A 17,742-nucleotide genomic window follows, 5' to 3' on the forward strand; every position below is an offset into this window, starting at 1 on the left:
CATAGAGTCCACAACATAACAACAAGCAAAATATTAAATAAAATTGACTTATTCTCTTCCATCTTCCACCATAACCATACGGCCAACACCAACATACACACAACAACCTCTCAAAATTCATTCAACTTCCATTATCAATATAGTATTTACAACAACAACAACCCAACCAAACACTAAACAAAATAATTGAAATATGATTCCTACACATATACATATATACACGGCCACATACCATATTCCTCTCTTTCATGAATTTCATCCATTTTAACTTACTACAACACATATAAACCATGTACAACACATAAAGAAAGATCAAAACTCACCTTTCTTCTTCAACTTCTCACTTAACTACAACTTAGCATCTTGTATGATTTTGAATCTTTCTTGTTCCAACAACAACTCCACCTTGTTAAGCACCCTTTACTTGGTAGAAAATAATTTTTGAAGAGTTTTTATCAATTTTTCCTTGGAAATTTGATCTTGGCCGAAAGGCCTTGAGGGTTTTTCTCCTTCTTTATTTTGTTCTTCTTTTCTTGAAGATTCTAGAGGAAATAAGATGAATAAATCATCTTTCCACAAGTATATATACTTAGTCCCTTCCAATAGTAATTAAACATTTTGCCCCTAGCTTGGCTTGATTTCATTTGGCCAAGTTGAAAGTGGGGTCCATGGCCAAGTGGCCCCTTTTCTTGAAAATTCTAGCAAATTTCCTCTAATTCATGAAAAATTATGTTCCAAATCTCAAATTTGCCCTTCGTCTTCCTCCATATTTTCACGAGTCATATTGCAAATTTCCCTTTATGCCCTTGACCTTCCTCATTAATTCTACTTAATTTTTTTTTTATAAACAACTTGTACACCAATAAGGTCAAAATTATAATCTTGCTCTTAATCTCCCGCAATTACCTTAAACTATCCGAATGCGGAAAAAAAATGCGGGATATAACAATTAGGTCCAGAATATCGATTATGACTTGGTAGAGTAGTTGGTTTTTTTCCCGAGGGACTCGGGAGTATTTTTGTTATTTGGTTGGAAAACTAGTTTTAAGGCGTTTGGGGTTGATAGGGTCAATATGACTGCGAGTGAGTTCGTAGCTATCACTCCCCAAAACCCATCCTAGATGTGACCGGCATCCGACATCATGAACAACATCGGAAGAACCTAAAAGATGCACAATGACACTTAAAACCATCAGGTTCAATAATCACCTCCAACAGTTTATAAAATAAATTTAAACAAGTCATGATGTAAGAATAAAATCAGCGGAAGTCTTTATAATTTAAATAATTCAACCAAAACATGACAGTGTGCCCGAAAGAGTTAAACAACAACTCTTCTTCTACCCACATTCGAATGTATACTAAGGAGCTTCTAAGAATAAGGAATAAACGTCTAACTCATCGGGACGCAGCCCGGAAACTAATATAAATAAATGGAATCAATAAATGGGGTGTCCCACGAACAAGCATGTGGGCTCACCAAATCAGCAAGTTCTCCTAAACATTCTGAATGTCACGAACCTGCTCTTCTTCGTTACCTAACAGACCATCAAAAATAACAATGGTATGCCTGAGTACTCAGTGAATGCCTCGGGGACAACAAGTGATATGAAAATAAAATGTAATAACATATAAAGAAATCAGTTCTAAGGATAGTGTGACACAATATGGAAACAGTTATTCAGCTTGTTTATTTCAATGAAAGACAATTATCAAAAACATGTTATAAAGTCCTTATCAAGTTCCAACCTCCAAATATGCCATTTAAGTTGATCATGATTATTAACAACAGTTCCATTAAAAGATAGGAATACCACACTTGCTAATACAGGCCCAAAAATCAATCATAACGAAGGGATGACCTTTGAGGTTCCCTAATCATAACAGCGCATCACACCGGAATATGAAATTCAACAGTGGCTATCCTTCCTCCCAAATAGCTAGGCATAATCACACCTTAGATAGCGAACCCGAAAGTGGCCACTCTTCCTCCCGAATGGCTAGGCATTATCACACTAGGATCCATAGTGGCTACCCTTCCTCCCGAGTAGCTAAGCAAAATACAACAACCAGTTTTCATAGCATAGAAGCCAATTCATAATTCATTTATAATGTAGTCACATCATCAATTGTCATTAAGGTTCATCATGCAATATTGAAAGATTAAGCCATTTCAATCAATGTTTTGAAAACTTTTGACTTCTTTATGAAAGATTTCCATGTCCTAATTCATCAATGAGAATATCATTACCAACCTTTAACCATCATTATTAAGCATCTCTTACAGAGGAAAACGTTCATAATATCATATACATATATAGGGTTTTTTAGAATCTATGTTTAATGTGGGTTTGTCCCCTCACACACATTAACCACCATTTATACATGAATTAGAGTTCAAGAAGCATGAAAATATTACTTTTCTTTTTATTCATTAAAGAGCTTTGAATGAAATTTATACTTCCAACAATTGTTTCAAAAAGTGATTTTCATTCAAAATAAGTTTTCAAAAGAGAGACATACCTTAATATGTTAAACTAAGTTTAACAATTCACTTTTCTAATGAAGAACACCCAAAACCCTAGCTTGAATCACTTTAGGAAGAATTATGTTGCAACCCCTGTTGTGGGAGGTTGATAAGAGAATAACACGTTATAGGGTTTAGAGAATGAGGGAAATCTATTTTTTCGAGTTAAGAGATGAATTTATATAACTGGAAAATTGGACCCCCTAGCTCGCCGAGCTATCCCCAAAGCCAGGGGTAACCTCGCTATAGCCCTCGCTCGGCTAGGCCCTACCTCGCTTTGAGCCTCGCTCAGCGAGCTCACCCTCAAAAAAGGACTTAGTCAATTTTTCTTAAGTTTTCACTTTTGGACCCCCCTACCTCACTGAGCGAGGGCTATGGCGAGCCCCTACCTCGCTTTGGTCCTAGCTCAGCAAGCTCCCCCATCCATTTCACACTTAGCCAAAATTTTACGATTTTTGACTGCTTCGACAATGCTTAGTAAATTGGTCATAACATCTAGAATAGAGCTTTGTTTGAGCTCCACAATATACCGTTGGAAATATATTTCAAAGATATACAACTTTTATTGAGGAAGTGTTTCTAAATTCCCAACCCATTTTGACAAAACTGGCTTAGAAGTCAGACCTACTGAAATTTCGACGAGTTTGAGAACTCTTACGAACTTCACTATTTGGGGTGACTCAAAAATGATTGCTTATCACCCACATTCATCCTGAATGGATTAATATAGTTAAAATATCATCTTATTACTAGTTCTACACTTTCACACCTAACTCGAATTTCAAGAGTGTTACAGTAGCGTTCATTTTAGTTAAGATGCATATTTGGTTTATATCTAGGAGGTTCTGGATGAATCTCAGGATTTCGGGGTGAAGGAGTGAAAAAACAGATTTTTCTGGTTTAGTTTTTTTTGGTTTCCTTCTATACATTTGGGTAGTAGGGCCACGTTGTGAGCCTGGGTGGATGCAGAAGGGTTGCGTTCGCGTACTGTATCGGGGGGTCTGGGCCGGGATGGCTCACCATCGCGTTCGCGGATGGGCATCCCGTTCATGAAGCTTTGGGCCGGGTCAGCTCATGCGTTCGCGATGCTATGTCGCGTTCACAAAGAGTAAAGTTCATCTGGACAAATTTTAAAACCCCAAATCGTGATTTGACTCCTCATTCACATAAAATTCATTTGGGATCTCATTTTAAGGGAATATGGAAGATTTTGCAAAGTACATCTATTGGGTAAGATTGTAACCCTCCTTTTATGATTATTTCATCTATCAGTAAAGGTTTTCATGCTAGGAATCATGACTTAGATCGGGGAAAGAGGGGACTTATGAACCCTAGGCTTAAACTAAGATTTTATTCAATTAATCATTAATTTGTGGGTATATTTCATCAATTTTTGAGATACAGACTCTATAAATCAGGGGTAAAGCTGAATTTCCTAGTTTGCCCTTTTTGGCTCGGAATCCTATTTTGGGTGACTTTTTGGGATCGGATTTAAAGTATGCTAATATAGGTATCATTAGATTTGTATGACTTCCTAGAATAATAATTAGACCATATTGAACCTGATTTTCCAACGAAACTACAGATTTGACCTTTAGGCTTAGAACGAGATTTATAGTGTAACGACCCAACTCCGTAGGCCGCGACTAGTGTCCGTGCTGGACACCCAAACGTACCCAATAACCCAGACTAGCATATTAGCAGAATATTTTTAAATGTAAAAGTCAATTGGCGTTAGTAATCATCATAAATGAACCGACATAGTACATGGGAGCCGATAAGGCTGTCACAGATCATATCATCCCAAAACATATACAAAACCCACACAAGTATGTCTACAGACCTCTACAAATTATAACAGAATCATATGACGGGACAGGGCCCCGTCATACCCCTGAATAGCATACATATATACAATAGCAGCAGACTGTACCAACATATAGGCTCTGGACAAAAGAGCACTCCCAAAATAGCAGAATAGATGTCCTAGGCAGGCGGGTCAGCAAATCTGTCGTCTGTACCTGCGCGGCATGAAAACGCAGCCCCCGAAGGAAGGGGGTCAGTACGAAATATGTACTGACTATGTAAAGCACGAAACGTAGTAAACAAAGTCATAATCGAAGCAGAAGATACGGAAAATGAACTGAATATCCAGATTAGCAAAATGCTGATCAAATAGCATAAATAGTATTCGCTGAAAACATATGTCGTACCTGGTCCCATTACGGAACAAGATCATAACCGAAACAGAACTTACAGAGAAGTGAGTGTAACATCCGAAGTATCAAATGCATATTTTCAAAACATGAGGAGTGTGTACAGAAACATATACCATATCATATCCGACCCCTGCCAAGGGACTCGGCAAACAGAACGTGGCCAGCCCCCGACGCTGGTGCCACCACACATAAGGAGCAGAATAGGGGATAACCCCGTAACATAACATATCATGTCAGATGGCCATATCAGATCATATCATATCAGAATGTGTGTACATGGCACAACATACTCCACAACCCATGTACATATATACCTGCCCCCTCACATCGAGGCACGGCGAACAATGCAGTGGAATACGCTTGACAACATATCCTGGCCCGGGCTCAGTGGGGGAAACATTGAGGCATCCACGAATGGAGTAGTGAGAAACTAAATGCAATAAAAATACCATATATTTCCAGAGACTCAATGAGGCATATCGGATGACAAATCAAACCAATGAAATCGGACAGAATCATAGTAAGTGTATGTCGTATGTCATAATGAGTTACGGAAGAATAATCCTTCTGGGATCATTTTCATATTCCAAAATAGTTTACCAGACTCGAGGGAATCATTAAAACAATTTTCCTTAGTAGTTAAAAGGATAGTTAAAACGTTTCATTTTATATTGTTCGAAAATAAGGTAATAGTACACTAAAAGGCAAAGCGGGAATAGTGGGAGACTAAATGAGACACAAAATATCATACCTTTACAAAGATTCAATAAAGTATTTAGAATAAATATCATTGGTAGTTAGAAGAGTAGTTAAGGCGTTTCCTTTAGAACCGCTTGAAATTAAGTTATAAACACAAAAAGGGTAAAGTCGGAAATAGTGGGCCCACCTCGGGACAACCGAAGCGGTGGGCTCAAATTACGTATATTAAGCTTATGGAGTCACCTACGGAGGTCCTAGGGACATTTCATAACTTTCTAGACAATTTGCGGAAGTTTACACAATTCTTTAACAAAACATACTTATAGGGTTCAATTCCAGTGAATGAAGAAGGGACAATTTGAAATGCGGATTCCGAAAGACAGAATATTTCCCGAGGCTCGAATCCGATCCTAGTACATCTATGACATGCCAAAAGAAGAATTGGGATAGCTTTACATACCTTTTATGCTTTTTACGCCTTTCCAAGTTCACTTCCCGTTTCGTCCAAAATCTACAAATGGTCACATTTACCAAATGTTAACCCTAAGACTTTAGGACTTAAATATCAAATCAACACTTTTCTACAGAAATTTGGGCAGCATTTCCCCTATACATATAGCATCCCCGAGAATTCAACTCGGCCAAAACAATGAACAACAACCCAATAACAACACAAACAACAACAACAACAATAACTACAAGACACAATATGGCACAACTAGTTCCCTTTCTAACATAGTGCGATACTTCCATTTCAACTTCAAATTTCCAAACAAATCTCAAGGGTTTCACATTCATCATTAATCAAGATCATCACAATATAATTTGGAAGCATTTCATATCAATTCCACAAAATATTCACAAGATATACACAATATACAAGCTTTCCACCAAAGTCATAATTCCACCAAAACTTCTAATCTTTAACAAACATTTTCATAACATGTTTCTATCTTCCAACTTCATCAACAATCATCATAATTTACACCTTACGACTTCATTTCCACAATATCATAAAATCATATTAGAATGACATAACATTTTACATTCCATTTCAATGCCAACTTAAATCATATTACCTTCCTTTACATTATAAGGATCACAACAACACAACCAACATATTAAACAAAATTAATTCATTCCCATTCTAATCTCCATATACCACACGGCCAATACTTATATTTCCAACTTCAACCAAATTCATTCAACTTTCATTCTCAATATGAATTCCATCATACTCACAACTAGAATACAACATAAATTTAACTCACCAAACGTATATAACATACATACACACACGGCTACATGCCAACTTACATACCCACTTTGCAAACTTCCATATTTCCATACTTTCTACTCATTTCTACATACTACAACACAAACAAACCTTCATAACATAATAACATGGAATGAATTCTTACCTTTTTCTCCAATCTTCTTCACTTAACCAAAGTGCGGAAACGATGAAACGGATGAACCATCTTCCGAAATAATCATACCACGTTGTAGAGGGTACTTGAATTGGTAGGAATACTACAAGAAAACAATTTTTGGAACAAGATTTAAGGTACTCAATTTCCATGGGTCTTGGCCGAAATGACCCTTTGTTTTTGTTCTTCATCTTTTGTGTTTCTTGAAGATTCTAATGGATAAAGTGATAATATATGGTCCCTTTCATCTATTTTAACACATGGAAAATTCATTAATTTTTTTGTGGGTTTGGGCTATGGATTTGGACGGCCACCCTCTTAAACTTGGGCCTCATTTTTTTTTTTCATTTTTCTTGGGCCAAACCGGTTGGTCCCGAGTTGGGCATAGCCCACTGACCTTTCGACCTTAAAACGTCCATATCTCCTTGTACCGACTTCACCTAGGAACCCACGACCTATGGTTGGAAAGCTAATTCAATTATCTATAACTTCTATCTCTTGGTAGTTTTCAAAATTCCAAACTTATAATACCTTTTTTGCCCCTCCAAGTCAGGTCACCCGGAAACGTTTTCTTAAAAATATTCGTTTGGAGGGCTTCCACTTTGATTTGGCCCAAGGGTCCTTCATGAGTTGTGTTTAACTTTACATATGTGATTCATATAGCTTGTCACATGTTCCAAAAAAAATCTTGACGTGTGGGCCCCACCTCAGCTTGCAAATAATCCGACGTTCAAAAATACGGGATATAACATCCTCCTCCCCTTTAGAACATTCGTCCTCGAATGTTAGATTAGTCTTATAGGGTCTGTAAGTACTTCGGGGGAGTTTATTTTTATGGTCGGCTCATGTGATACACATTCATTATTGAATACAACCAAATAAGGATATTTCTTCTTGATTTCCTCTTCAGTTTCCCAGGTCATCTCTTCCCTGTTATCGTTCTGCCACAACACCTTAACGGAAGCTACATCTTTATTCGGCAATCTCCTTACCTGGCAATCCAGAATGGCTACAGGCTGCTCTTCGTACGATAGCTCCTCCGTCACCCGAATATTATTTGCTGGAAATATTCTAGGAGGACCGCCGACACATTCGCGGAGCATAGATACATGAAATGCCAGATGTACCGCTTCCAAATCAGATGGTAAATCTAACTCGTAGGCGACATTCCCAATCTTTCAAATAAGCTGATAGGGTCCGATATATCGCGGACTGAGCTTACTCTTTTTGCCGAATCGCATTACGCCTCTCATAGGCGATACTTTCAGAAATACCCAATCGCCGACCTGGAACTCTAAGGGTCGACGCCGTTTGTCAGCATACGATCTCTGTCGACTCTGGGCTGCTAATTGTCTTTCTCAGATGAGTTTCACCTTATCAACGGCCTGCTGGATCATATCGGGACCGATTAACTCTGTTTCGCCGAAATTGAACCAGCCGATCGGTGACCTGCATTTTCTGTCATACAAAGCCTCGTATTAAGCTAGAATCGTAGCTGTCATTATAAGCAAACTCGATCAACGGCAGATGATCGTCCCGGCTACCTCTGAGTTCAATAATACAGGCCCGCAACATATCTTCTAGCGTCTGTATAGTGTGCTCGGCCTGTCCGTCGCTCTGAAGATGGAATACTGTGCTCAGACTTACCTGAGCCCCTAATCCTTCCTGAAAACAAATCTCCAGAAATTAGTCATAAATTGAACACCTCTGTCAGTGATGATAGATATAGGAACTCTGCGGAGCCTCACTATGTCTTTAATACCTAGCCTGGCATAATCCTCAGCTAAATAAGTGGTTCTGACGGGAAGAAAATGGACTGATTTTTTTTTGTCAGCCTATCCACAGTAACCCATATGGAAATCATACTTCCGTGGCGTGCGAGGCAAACCTGTAATGAAGTCCCTATGAATTATCTCCGATTTCTAGGTCAGAATTTCCATTTCCTGCAACAATCCACCCGGCTTCTGATGTTCAATTTTGGCCTGCTGACAATTTGGGCACTGGACGACGAACTCTGTGATATCCCATTTCATGCCATCCGACCAATATAGACATCTGAGGTCATGGTACATTTTAGTGGATTCAGGATAAACAGAATACCGAATATTATGCGCTTCGCCCATAATTGGCCGTCGCAGCCCTGCAACGTTAGACACACATAATCTGCCTCTATATACTAATACCCTACCGGGTGAGACCTCAAAATGGGTCCTTTCCTTATCAAAGGTTGTATCTCTGTACCATACCGGAATAGAATCCTCGAACTGGCGCTGTTTTACCTCTTCCATAATCGATGATTCAGCAACTTCTCGGACAAAAATTTCAATATCTTCTAAATCGACCAAACGGACTCCAAGACTAGCTGACTGATGAATTTTACAAACCAATTCTTTGTTTCTGAATGTACGCCGGTCAAGCCGTCCATAGATTGACGACTAAGTGTGTATGCCACAACGTTAGCTTTTCTAGGGTGGTACAAAATATTAACATCATAATCTTTCAATAATTCGAACCATCTTCTCTGCCGCGAATTCAGCTCTTTTTTCTTAAAATATATATACTGGGGGGCTCTTAGGGTCCTTATAGATATCAACGCGGACCCCATGTAAGTAATGCCGCCATATCTTTTCTTTCTAACCTACAACTTGATTTTCTCTGTACGAGACCTTAACAGAATCACAATTATATAGTACACAACCTTATCCGATAGCTGGCACTCAAGTAATATACTTAATGTTGCTGTTTATATCTTAGTAATCACCTTCTTCCTTCATACCCATTCTTTATCTGTCGTTCTATTTTCTCGATAATCGAATAATTCGATATTCACATGATTCATCATTTCATGCCATAAGTTTTCCTTTGCCCTGCGCTATTTCATTTTAGTTCTCTTTCGCAATTAACTTCGTGCTTTGCCCGTCGACTCTTTTAGAGGCTCCGCTTAATTACGTTTCTTACGGTTCACTTTTTTTTTGACATTTTGATCTCCTTACCTTCCACTCAATTATTCTCTTTTCTTTCCAAACATCGTTGTATTAGAATCTTCCAATCTCAACCAGTAGCAAAATAAATATCAATCTACATCGTAACATCTATACCATACCTTTCCCCTTTTCTCGTAAATTCTGTCCAGTTAATGTTTTCCATATATTACAACACTGGCTATTAGGGTTCACCAATCAATCGACATATCATAAATGGGGGGGGGGGGGGGGGGCTACACATACGTATATATATATCACTGCCATTTCTTTTACAATACATCTTCAATCACTTGTTCAAATTGACTCTAATTTCAGAGTTGCGCTGCTTTTTCTTCCTTTTTAGCAATCTAATCCGTCTCAGCTCGTGTGACCCCTATAAAGTTTCTTACCTTTCCACATATCCTAATTCCCTTTAGATTACCCCGAATTTCCTATTCGTCTCTTATATCTATGTTTGCGAAAATATTTGTACATTTCCCAGGGGGTCACCCATCCCAGAATTGCTCTGGCCCTGGCACGCTTAACCTTACAACTTTAATGCATTTAAGCATGTTAAGGCCGGTATAAGTACACCAATTGCCCCGCACATCCTTTGTCACGCAATTTAAGACAAGTCGGGGTCTTGACAGCTTTTCCGAACGTTCTCGTAGCGGGTCTCACCCCGACCTAGCGAGAATTCTTTTATTTTTCTGACTATATCATCTTCAATATTTACCTCCATGTATATATATTATATATATTTGAGTCGTGAGCGAACCACTCAATTCCCGACTGCTTGTCATACACTTTGTATCCTTTCAATTAGAGGAAACTTGATCGTTGGACATTTTTGCCCTTCCACATATTTTTCCCTTCACATGGGCTGTGCTAAAACAAAAAGGGGGTTGGAACATAATTCTAGTCCATTTAAATAAATTGCGAATTTGATACTCATATATACTTTCTCGAGATAAAATTTTCCAAATAAGGGTAATGCTTCTTACAAATGACATGGAGGGTATCTCTTAAACTTTAATCCAACACAGTAGGTTTGCCCTATCGGTATCGACCCTCAAGACATGTTAAGAATTTATATCTCATTTTCCTCTTCATATTCCTAGAAAAATTTGGGCAGAGGTTCCTCTGTATTTCTTACTATCCCAAAACCTGTACACAGGAAATACCAACCATGCCTCACAAGGCCAACACATATACGTATATACATATCATATCATATCGCATCATAGCCACACGGGGCTAACAATTTCAAATAAAAGTATAAAGATGCCGAGGCTTACCTCACATGCCCAACTCAAACTGCACCTACTACACTTTCCTGTTTATTTTTTTCTTTCCAATCTTCAGCTTCATGTTTCAATCGTATTTCAAACACCTTACCCAGCATACATCTTTCATACCATTACTTTCCTGTGTACTGTGTAGCTTCCAATATCATCAGTAACTGTCTTACGTCGATACCGTTCTCCAGCTGAAATCAGAGGTTAGTAAAAAAAAAAGGAATTCATTTCCTACAGCTGGCTCTATCGCACGATCTAAGATTCAAAGAAAGGTAACACCCTAAATGTCCTGTAGCCTCCTGTTTATAGATGTGGTGCACAACACACCGATAAACAAGACTCTACTAGACACGGTATGTAGACACTCCGAGGACAAACTGCTCTGATACCACTTTTGTAACGACCCAACTCCGTAGGCCGCGACTAGTGTCCGTGCTGGACACCCAAACGTACCCAATAACCCAGACTAGCATATCAGCAGAATATTTTTAAATGTAAAAGTCAATTGGCGTTAGTAATCATCATAAATGAACCGACATAGTACATGGGAGCCGATAAGGCTGTCACAGATCATATCATCCCAAAACATATACAAAACCCACACAAGTATGTCTACAGACCTCTACAAATTATAACAGAATCATATGACGGGACAGGGCCCCGTCATACCCCTGAATAGCATACATATATACAATAGCAGCAGACTGTACCAACATATAGGCTCTGGACAAAAGAGCACTCCCAAAATAGCAGAATAGATGTCCTAGGCAGGCGGGTCAGCAAATCTGTCGTCTGTACCTGCGCGGCATGAAAACGCAGCCCCCGAAGAAAGGGGGTCAGTACGAAATATGTACTGACTATGTAAAGCACGGAACGTAGTAAACAAAGTCATAATCGAAGCAGAAGATACGGAAAATGAACTGAATATCCAGATTAGCAAAATGCTGATCAAATAGCATAAATAGTATTCGCTGAAAACATATGTCGTACCTGGTCCCATTACGGAACAAGATCATAACCGAAACAGAACTTACAGAGAAGTGAGTGTAACATCCGAAGTATCAAATGCATATTTTCAAAACATGAGGAGTGTGTACAGAAACATATACCATATCATATCCGACCCCTGCCAAGGGACTCGGCAAACAGAACGTGGCCAGCCCCCGACGCTGGTGCCACCACACATAAGGAGCAGAATAGGGGATAACCCCGTAACATAACATATCATGTCAGATGGCCATATCAGATCATATCATATCAGAATGTGTGTACATGGCACATCATACTCCACAACCCATGTACATATATACCTGCCCCCTCACATCGAGGCACGGCGAACAATGCAGTGGAATACGCTTGACAACATATCCTGGCCCGGGCTCAGTGGGGGAAACATTGAGGCATCCACTTCCACGAATGGAGTAGTGAGAAACTAAATGCAATAAAAATACCATATATTTCCAGAGACTCAATGAGGCATATCGGATGACAAATCAAACCAATGAAATCGGACAGAATCATAGTAAGTGTATGTCGTATGTCATAATGAGTTACGGAAGAATAATCCTTCTGGGATCATTTTCATATTCCAAAATAGTTTACTAGACTCGAGGGAATCATTAAAACAATTTTCCTTAGTAGTTAAAAGGATAGTTAAAACGTTTCATTTTATATTATTCGAAAATAAGGCAATAGTACACTAAAAGGCAAAGCGGGAATAGTGGGAGACTAAATGAGACACAAAATATCATAACTTTACAAAGATTCAATAAAGTATTTAGAATAAATATCATTGGTAGTTAGAAGAGTAGTTAAGGCGTTTCCTTTAGAACCGCTTGAAATTAAGTTATAAACACAAAAAGGGTAAAGTCGGAAATAGTGGGCCCACCTCGGGACAACCGAAGCGGTGGGCTCAAATTACGTATATTAAGCTTATGGAGTCATCTACGGAGGTCCTAGGGACATTTCATAACTTTCTAGACAATTTGCGGAAGTTTACACAATTCTTTAACAAAACATACTTATAGGGTTCAATTCCAGTGAATGAAGAAGGGACAATTTGAAATGCGGATTCCGAAAGACAGAATATTTCCCGAGGCTCGAATCCGATCCTAGTACATCTATGACATGCCAAAATAAGAATTGGGTTAGCTTTACATACCTTTTATGCTTTTTACGCCTTTCCAAGTTCACTTCCCGTTTCGTCCAAAATCTACAAATGGTCACATTTACCAAATGTTAACCCTAAGACTTTAGGACTTAAATATCAAATCAACACTTTTCTACAGAAATTTGGGCAGCATTTCCCCTATACATATAGCATCCCCGAGAATTCAACTCGGCCAAAACAATGAACAACAACCCAATAACAACACAAACAACAACAACAATAACTATAAGACACAATATGGCACAACTAGTTCCCTTTCTAACATAGTGTGATACTTCCATTTCAACTTCAAATTTCCAAACAAATCTCAAGGGTTTCACATTCATCATTAATCAAGATCATCACAATATAATTTGGAAGCATTTCATATCAATTCCACAAAATATTCACAAGATATACACAATATACAAGCTTTCCACCAAAGTCATAATTCCACCAAAACTTCTAATCTTTAACAAACATTTTCATAACATGTTTCTATCTTCCAACTTCATCAACAATCATCATAATTTACACCTTACGACTTCATTTCCACAATATCATAAAATCATATTAGAATGACATAACATTTTACATTCCATTTCAATGCCAACTTAAATCATATTACCTTCCTTTACATTATAAGGATCACAACAACACAACCAACATATTAAACAAAATTAATTCATTCCCATTCTAATCTCCATATACCACACGGCCAATACTTATATTTCCAACTTCAACCAAATTCATTCAACTTTTATTCTCAATATGAATTCCATCATACTCACAACTAGAATACAACATAAATTTAACTCACCATACGTATATAACATACATACACACACGGCTACATGTCAACTTACATACCCACTTTGCAAACTTCCATATTTCCATACTTTCTACTCATTTCTACATACTACAACACAAACAAACCTTCATAACATAATAACATGGAATGAATTCTTACCTTTTTCTCCAATCTTCTTCACTTAACCAAAGTGCGGAAACGATGAAACGGATGAACCATCTTCCGAAATAATCATACCACGTTGTAGAGGGTACTTGAATTGGTAGGAATACTACAAGGAAACAATTTTAGGGAACAAGATTTAAGGTACTCAATTTCCATGGGTCTTGGCCGAAATGGCCCTTTGTTTTTGTTCTTCATCTTTTGTGTTTCTTGAAGATTCTAATGGATAAAGTGATAATATATGGTCCCTTTCATCTATTTTAACACATGGAAAATTCATTAATTTTTTTGTGGGTTTGGGCCATGGATTTGGCCGGCCACCCTCTTAAACTTGGGCCTCATTTTTTTTTTTCATTTTTCTTGGGCCAAACCGGTTGGTCCCAAGTTGGGCATAGCCCACTGACCTTTCGACCTTAAAGCGTCCATATCTCCTTGTACCGACTTCACCTAGGAACCCACGACCTATGGTTGGAAAGCTAATACAATTATCTATAACTTCTATCTCTTGGTAAGTTTCCAAATTCCAAACCTATAATACCGTGTTTTCCCCTCCAAGTCAGGTCACCCGGAAACGTTTTCTTAAAAATATTCGTTTGGAGGGCTTCCACTTTGATTTGGCCCAAGGGTCCTTCATGAGTTGTGTTTAACTTTACATATGTGATTCATATATCTTGTCACATGTTCCAAAAAAAATCTTGACGTGTGGGCCCCACCTCAGCTTGCAAATAATCCGACGTTCAAAAATACGGGATATAACATATAGGGTTGACTTTCAAATCCTGAATCCTGTAAAAGGAAAAATGTTATAGTTTGACTCGTATTCTTTCATATAATCTGTATTTGAACAGAGTGGGATTGCTCGGAGGCTCCAAGGATGGGCAAGGCTCTACGATGATTGTTGGACTTATAATTCTAGGCAAATTGAGACTATGAACCTTAACTTAAGCGTCCTGGTTGGTTAAATTAGACTAATAAAAGGGAAATGGGATAATTAAACAGGGTCTTGATACTTGCATTGTGACGAGCACATGTATCGGCTACCGATGCCATGTTAAGGGTGTTTGTGTAATTTGAAATGTATAGTTCGGTCTGAACGCCACGCTTTTAGGCATTAGCTGATAGCATAGATTGATTTTTATCTGTGAGTGGGATAGGATATGAGGTCCCTTACTTGCTACTTCAATGCTTAGTACCTGTCTCATTCAGGTTATATGTTTCTCATCACTCCTAAAAACTCGTTTAAAAGTGGAAAAGAGGTAAAGATTGAGTCTTTATTACTTACTTAGCATTGGTTGTTTATCATGTTGCATGTCATATTCATTTTTATCATAGTATCTCAAGTGCATTTGAGATTAGGGAAAGTTCTGATGCAAAATGATCCCGGACAAAGTGATGATGGTATTTTGAGCCAGATTGGCTATATGACATGTAAGTGGGCCTAAGGGCTAAGTATTGTGATTGGAAGCCTAAAATAGCGAGGACTAGATATGATCTGGGAGATCTAAGAATGTCGGGTTGGTGTATGGACTTCGCAAGTCCCCATAGGTCATATTTCGTTAATGTTCGAACGTGTGTGTGCCGACAGATGGAAAGAAGCCTTGATTACATGATTTGTCTTATTTGTTTACATAGAGGCTTAACGGACTTGTGGATTAGGAGCTTTCACCTAGGCTTATAATTTGATGTTGTTGGGATTATTATGAATATTATTTTGTGGACTAATAGCGGTTAAGTATGGAAGTAGTAATCATAGGCCAACCCTAGTCTCTGTTTTCGTTAGGGGTTGGTCGAAGATGTTGCTGAGTGCACGTTGTTTCCCGTACTCACTCTACACTTGTTGCACGATGTCGGGACGCTGCTGACCATTGAGGAGACTATTTAGGCGATTTGGGGTGAGCCATCAGTAGATCCATGGCACTGGATCTTCTTTAGTTATCTTTACTTATGTCTTTTGTTTCGGACAACTTATGTATTCTCGGGATGTATTCCCAGACTTATAATCCATTTAGTTCGTTCTTGTGCTAGTGACACCAGATTTTAGAGGTTGTAACACTTTATCAAGTTTTTCTATGACTATCAACTTATTTAGACTTTAAAATGACTTGTATTATTTCTTTTAGTAATTTAATTTACTTATAAATTTCCCTAACATGTAGTGGATGGCTTACAAACTTGGTCGGAGTTAGTGCCTTCACAGCTTACTAAATTAGGTCGTGATATATAGCCTCTCGAAGATAAGTATAGACGTCTCTGTACCGATCCGGAAGACTCTACTAGACATTGCTCTTGTACTCATGGGATTGGTGAGCCTAAGCTCTGATACCAATTTTTCACGACCCAAATTCCAAAACCGTGAAGGCACCTACTCCTGCCCGGTAGGAAAACCATTCATAACCCATTTAGCCAATTTTAACAAGCATATTGTATGGAAAGAAATAATTTATTCTGTCTTTTCTTCTATTCATAAAGTGTATTCAGATGAGATTGGTGAGCCTAAGCTCTGCTTAATTTTGATATCATCTGAATACACTTTATGAATAGAAGAAAAGACAGAATAATGTAAAAGAGAGAGAGAGAATCCGGCGCCACGATTAGCTAGCAGCTCACCCTGAAACCTCCAAGACAGGCTCCTTAACGATCGGTGAATCCTCGAGCTACATTAGTGCTAGAGACAGACTCTATGCACCAAAAAAAATATGCAGCAAGTGTAGAGTGAGTATGGGAAATCTACGTGTACTCAGTAACATCGTCGACCCGACTCTAAACTACAACGGAGATGAGGGTTGGTTTTCAAATATTACTTCCACACTTAACTGTTGTTAGTCTATCATAATGATTATCACCGGTAATAAGCCTAGTTAAGAAGCCTCTAAGTCCTCAAATCTGCCTAAGTAGCCAAATAAGCAAGTCAATTCAATTTAATCAATAGTTTAAGCACGTCATCTAAACAAGGAACCAATGAGATGATATGCTATGCAAATGATATGCAAACAAAGGCGTTTCCATCACTGGTACTCATACGTTCAAATACTATGAATCGTGACCTATGGGAGACTCAGGAGGTCCATATACCAACCCAGAATTTTCCATCGGGTTCACACCCACTTTAGGCTTCCAACATAACACTTAGCCCCGTAGGCTCCAAATCACAATACTCAACCCTTGGGTTCGCATTACCTATATCTAGCCAATTAGGCTCATAAAATCATCACTCCATCGGGAACCATTTCCCCTTGGACATCACGCATGTATCCTCAAATGTGCATGAGATATCATAAAATAGCATGAATATGATATGCAACATAATAAGGAAGCAAGATAAGCAATAAAGACTCAACCTTTAGCTCTTTTCCACTTTTATAACTAGTAATTTAGGGGTGATTAGAACATAAAATCATAAAATAAGGCAGGTAAGAATGGAAGCAATAAATAAGGGACCTCATATCCCAATCATAGACACAAATCAGTCTATGTTATCAGATAA

The sequence above is a fragment of the Lycium barbarum genome, chromosome 8 (genome assembly GCF_019175385.1).
Source record: "Lycium barbarum isolate Lr01 chromosome 8, ASM1917538v2, whole genome shotgun sequence".
Classification (NCBI taxonomy): Eukaryota; Viridiplantae; Streptophyta; class Magnoliopsida; order Solanales; family Solanaceae; genus Lycium; species Lycium barbarum.